The sequence below is a fragment of the Pteropus medius genome, unplaced genomic scaffold (genome assembly GCF_902729225.1).
Source record: "Pteropus medius unplaced genomic scaffold, Ma_sr-lr_union100, whole genome shotgun sequence".
In the NCBI taxonomy this organism is placed as follows: domain Eukaryota; kingdom Metazoa; phylum Chordata; class Mammalia; order Chiroptera; family Pteropodidae; genus Pteropus; species Pteropus medius.
Window position 1 is genome coordinate 3200712 of NW_024349798.1, and position 6000 is coordinate 3206711.

Genomic DNA, 6000 nt, shown 5'->3' on the forward strand with positions numbered 1-6000 from the left:
GAAGAATGAGTTCTTAAACCCTCAAGCTCCACATGTTCCATTTTAACAGAAAATCCGTGGGTTATACTCGCTCCCTACTGATCCAGGACCCTTGTCCTTCGCAGGGCCGGAGATGAGGTGTCCATGGAACGCCCCCTGAAGTCTGAGTTCTCAGTCTGGTTTTCAGAGTGGGGTGCCTCCCTCGTACACTGTAGGTGTTGATGTGTGTCCTGGGGATGTGTTGGTAGCTCACTGATGGGAGGGGAAGGGGACATACTGTATACCTATCAAGTGAAGGTCTTAGGATAAAAAGGTAAGACCTGCTATGTGTTTTTATATGCAGCTGGTAGCTGTCTCCCCCAGGGGCAGGGCCCTGATGTTGGGGCTGAAGGCTTCTCCCCATGAGGCCACAGCAGATGTGCTGGGGTGTCCTCATGGTGCCCACCTTGTGAGCACGAGACTCCCCACAGCTGCTTCCCACCTCCTACTAAGGCAACTGGAAATGGAACAAAGAGAAATGAGTTATAAATGTGGGGATAAACAATAGTACACACGGGTCTGGGACAACTGAAACACTGAAGGAAAGTGGACAATGTGCCGTCAGGACCATCGGTGGCAATGGGTCCCTAAGAGCTGGCATCTACTGCACCTCCAATGGTGCACATCCTACCTGACCCAGGGGAAAGTCTGGTTCTCAGTGAGATGACAATGAAGCAGTATCCTTAAAGTACTGATAAACCTGTCAACCTAGCATTCTATACCCACCAAAAATCTCTTTCAAAACCCAAAGTGAAAGAGAGGCTCAGATAAAAACGCTGAAAGGACTCATCACCAGCATACCTGCACACGTGGACTGAAGAAGCTGTCAGATGTAAGATGTGGGTCTGCGCACGGGTGAAGAGCCCTGGAGATGGTGAGCATGTGGATAAATGTGTGAGGTTATCTTTTCAATTTAATAAAATGTCTTTAAAGGGTAATTTGACTGTTAAAACAAAATAATATGGTAGACGGTTTATGTAAAAGTAAACATATGACAACACTAACAAAAAGGCCAGGAGGGTAAAGTGGGAGAACATCATTGTCAAGTTCTTTTATCATTTATGAAAAAAGTATAGTTATCACTTGAAGGCAAGCTGTGATGGATTAAAGATTTATACTATAAACCCTAAAACCACCACAAAAGTAAAACGACAAAGAGTCACAGCTAATAAGCCAAGAAAAGAAATAAAAAGGAGTCATAAAAACATTCACCTAATCTAAAAGCAGCAGAAAAAAATGAAAAAAGGAATAAAGATTAAACCTAATGTATCACAGATCACATTCGATGCAAGTGACCAAAATACACCATTAAAAGGCAGAATTTGTCAGAGTGGATAAAAAATAAGACCCACCTATATGCTACCTTTAGGAGACACACTTCAAATATGAAGACACATGTAGGTTAAAAGTTAAAGCTTGGAAAAATGCATACTGTGCAGATACTAGTCAAAAGAAAACTAGTCATTATATTAATATCAGACAAAGGGACTGCTGAGCAAATAATATCAGGAATAAAAGGTCATTTCATAATGCTAAAGGGGTCAGTTCATCAAAAGGTCACAACACTCAAACATTTATGTACCTAATAACAGATTCAAAATACACAAAGCAAAAGCGGATAGAACTGCAAGTAGATACGACAAATCTACAATTCTAGTCAAAGATTTCAATCACCCTCTCTCGATACTTGATGAAACGAATAGGTAAAAAATAAGTAAGGCTATAGAAGACTTGAAAAACACCACAGATCAACTTGAATATTTATAGAACATACGGTATACATTCCTTTTTTAGGTTAAAATGGAACATTCACTAAGATAGACCATATTCGGGGCCATAAAACAAGGCTGAATAAATCTGAAAAGATTCAAGTCACATACTCTGACAATAAAGGAATTAAATTAGACATCAGTAATTTGCCTGAGAACCCTGGGGTTGTTATCAATTTAAAGTTGGGAAAACAGAATTTGAACAGTTAGGTAACTTGCTCAGGATCACATAAGCCGGAAGTGGGTGCTTCAAGAGGGTAGGCAACACGGGTCTATATAAAGGGCAGGGAGTGATTTGGACTTGGGTTCAAGTTTGGGCACTGCCATTCGAGAGCTCTCTGTTGTAACAGCAATGACCATAGCTGACCCTGAGGCTGCACCCCCACCTTTCATGGTCTTGGCCTTGGTCTGATGGGGCTGGCCCTTCTGCGTGCTCCCGGGGTGTGGGCCCCACCAAAACCGCCCCACGGTCAGTCACCTATCCAGGCCATGTCCCACTTTGGACCTTGACATTCCCCAGGCTCAGCACTCCCTCCCGACCTCCAGTTCCCAGTAAATACATAAAACACCTTCTTCCTACAAAATCAATAAAATTGTCAGTGGGCAAAGCAAGTAAGTCACAACTCTTAACCTGCTGAAGGCATCTCAGTCACAGCTTCTATCAAGTTCACATTTACAGCGTTCATGGTAACGTCAACCTTGATTCAAATTATTTCCAGATTAGTAGACTGCTATATCTAAGGGTGCTCAGTGACCCCCATCCAATTACATACAGTACAAAACATCCAGTAGTCCAGGTCCCGGGGTTGCAATTAAAAGTAGGACCCACTGGCCCGAGACACAAACAGAAGCCACCAGTATTAGGGGCGGGTCTGGAATGCCCAAGGCTCAGGGGCTGTGAAACATATCGGTCACAGGCTGCTGGGTGTTTGCAGGCAGATTACTGCAGCTCACCCCGAGGTTTAGCCAGTATTTAGTGAGCAGCCTCCCTTGACAACGCTTAGTACCCAGAGGGCAACTGGCTGCCTGGGAGGCGGGAGGGCCCTGAGAGGGGCTGAGGCTCCTTTTGGCACTGCTGTCCAGGGCAGCAGGGCCTGTCCTTGGGGCTCAGCCCAACTTGGTCTCCCCCATGAACACCTGGGTATGGCTGCCGAGGTTGCTGGGAAGGAATGCCTGGCCTGGGCCCCCGGGGTCAGTGTGCCAAGAATGACCATAGCTTGCAGAGGGATGAACAGTATCCAGGGACAGATGGCCATAGCAACCCTGTTGTGAGTTGAGCGACACTGGAATGAGGGACCATTTTCTACCTTGACATATGTGAAGACGTGCCTTAGATCCCAAGAGAAAGAGGAAAAGCTTCTCCTGGAAATGCCAGTGGCAGCTGCCCTCACAATTCCATCACGGTCCCTGAGAGAGCTGTCACAGGAGTGCATCTGGAGCGTCCCCCTGCTGTTCAGCTGACCCTGGGCAGTGAACGTACGTGGCAGCGCCCCATCTGAACCACCTCATGCGCACCTGGAGAACTGTCAGGCAGGGAGCACACCTAGCAACAACGCTCCAACACCAAGGCTCTGGGACAGATCCTGGAGGTACCCTGTGAGTCAGCTGTTCCCACCACACGCTTGAAACTCTAGCTTAAAAACTCAACTGACATGACACAAAAGCCTCTTTTATGTACTGTGAGGCTGTGGGACTTTACAAATAATAGGAGTGAAAAGTGATTTATACCCCTGGATTAAAGGTCAGTGCTGAGAGCAGGACCCTGGAGCAAAACAACAGCGTAAACTTGTTTGAACTCATTTGTGTGCCCCTGGGGGTGGGGGAGAAACAGAGAAGGAAGATCTGCATCATGCTCAAGCACACAGGGACTCCAGAGGGGCTGTAGGCGGGACCCACCGTGGGCGGCAGGACCCAGTGAGGCCAAGACACCTGTGACAGTTCAGCAACCAAAACGCACAATCCCCTTTACCAGTGAATCACCAAGCTGTAGAGTGAAGGCTGTTTTATGCAAGAGATGTAGATGTGCCTACTACAAAGGAATTTAAGGAATAAACTTGTGTGATCAAAGTATTCTGAAGTTAAAAAGCTCAAATTTGATGAACCTCTATAGAGCAGGGAGGTCCATACAAGAATACAAGTCCCCTGCCAAGAGCATGTTCTTGCTGTTCCAGTGGAACAATGCGTGTTTTAAAGGTAACTGGACAAGACATAAAACTTCCAGCAGGTCAGCTGCATTTATTTTTCTTCCTTTCGTTTAGCGTCTGGCAGCCGAGGCGAGCCCGTGGGCATTTCCTGTGGATGGTTTCACTGAGTGTTGGAGCAGAGCCTGTCAGTTCGAGGATGGAGGCTTTCAGGACGTTATTCTGCCCTGGATATGCTCAGTGACGCTGGCTTTGCGTGACTGCAGGTCCAGACATTACCAGATCTGGAGAAACCGTGCTCGGTGGTGGAGCGTCCATCACACAGAGGCCACCTGCCTTTTCTCTCGCTGTGACTGACAATTTATGTTTGAAGACGTTTGCCCAGTGTTTCTTCTGATTTGACTGACTGAACTCACCAACAACTTCCTCTTCATTACGAGCAGGCAGAAACACAAAGGGCCCCTGTGGGCGCAGGGGCCAATTCCGCCAAGGCTGAGTGGCAGGCGAGGGCCTCTCCTACCCAGAGTGTGTGGGCCTGCCCAGCCTTGCCCCAGGGGCACAAATAACCTCAAAGGGATGAATCAGACGGTCTTTAGTCAGCGAATAGTGTTTGGGTAGCATATAAGTCCCGGCCTCAAACGTGACATTAGTCAGCACCCTTACTCCAATCCAGCTCACAAAAAGAGTGCTGAAAAAACTAGCTGAGGAAAGGCTTCTTCGCCACAGAGTTAGGAGGTTCCGTCCCTCCAAAGTGCCTGACCTGAACGCCATGGGCCCGACCTCTCTGTGACAGCAGCATTGAACAACCAGGGCCTCACGGCACCGCTTGGTTCAGGCTTGGATCCCGTGTGATCATCGGTCATCGCATTCCCGGTTCTTAATGAGCCTCGACTTGGCTTGTCCTAGAACTTTGATTCCAATGGCCCTGATCTCACACATGTGGATGGCATGGCCCGCTGGCCCGTCCTCAGGACTCGGGTCACAACCCATGTGCACTGCCTGCCTGAATCCTGAGCAGGGCTGTGAGGACGGAGAGCCCCGGCCTGATGTGTGCCAGCTCCACGAATCCCTGGGGATGCGCACCCAGCCCTGCCCTCCACTCACCAAGCCTCCTCCTGCTGTCCCAGGGCTACCTCCATCCTGGCCCCAGAGCCGCATGCACGTCAAGCACAGGCATTCGCACCATGGGGACCGACAGGCGCTGCCTGTTCGCCGCACTGACACCCTGCAGGGGGACGCGTGTGATCTTCACACATTGAGACAGTGCTGATTGGGTGGCTGAGGGGACTCACGGGTGGGCCCAGGACAGAGCAGAGTGTCCCTGGCCCAGCTCATGGAACCCCATACCCACTCCTGCTAAGCTGGAAGCATTTCCTCTGGCATTTTGTGGAAAGTTGGCTCTAGGACCAAGGGAGGGCCTTGTGGCATCTTGGGTAGGCGGAGAGGACACTCCAAGGCACGTTAGGTGGGATGTGGGGTGATCCCTGGATCCTAAAGATAAAGCCTGACCTCCCGCTAAACACAGCACAAAGGGGACGCCCCAGCCCTGGGCTGCTTCACAGATGACACAGCCTGGAACACACACAGGAACAGCAATAAGGGGGCATGACCCCAGGCCTGAGAAGCAACATCAAGCACCAAACACACTCGGGACTAGTCACAGAATGCGTATGATTGTCTGCAAGCCACCTTTCAGAAGAAGAGCAGATAAAAACCGCTTTCCCCATATTCCATTCGGGCCATGAGCAATGAGTGGAGAACATGGAAGAAAACATCCTGACAGGTGGCGCTCCAGGCGTGTCAAGGTTTTTACTGCCAACAAGAGGGACATGGGCCCAATGTGAGAATGGGCACCCGACAGGAATGTGTTCTGTACTTGGGATGAGCCGATGTTACTGAGAAAACAAATGATGTTTCAATGCCAAATGCCCTCAGGTTAATTCATAGGAAAATGCAGTCCCAGCTCCCCACAAATAGGCCAGCAGTCAGCAGGGACAGGAGTGTCTGGAGGGGCTTAGACCTGGGCCCAGGTCCTGAGATGGGGGGAGTGTGCCCAAAGCCCTGGCTGGAGG

The 6000-nt window shown here is 49.3% G+C and overlaps 1 protein-coding gene across 4 annotated transcripts in view; it reads right to left on the reverse strand.

The window, feature by feature from the left end:
- Positions 1–6000, reverse strand: part of LMF1 (lipase maturation factor 1) — a 98047-nt gene that overhangs the window by 23544 nt on the left and 68503 nt on the right. The window lies entirely within an intron of this gene.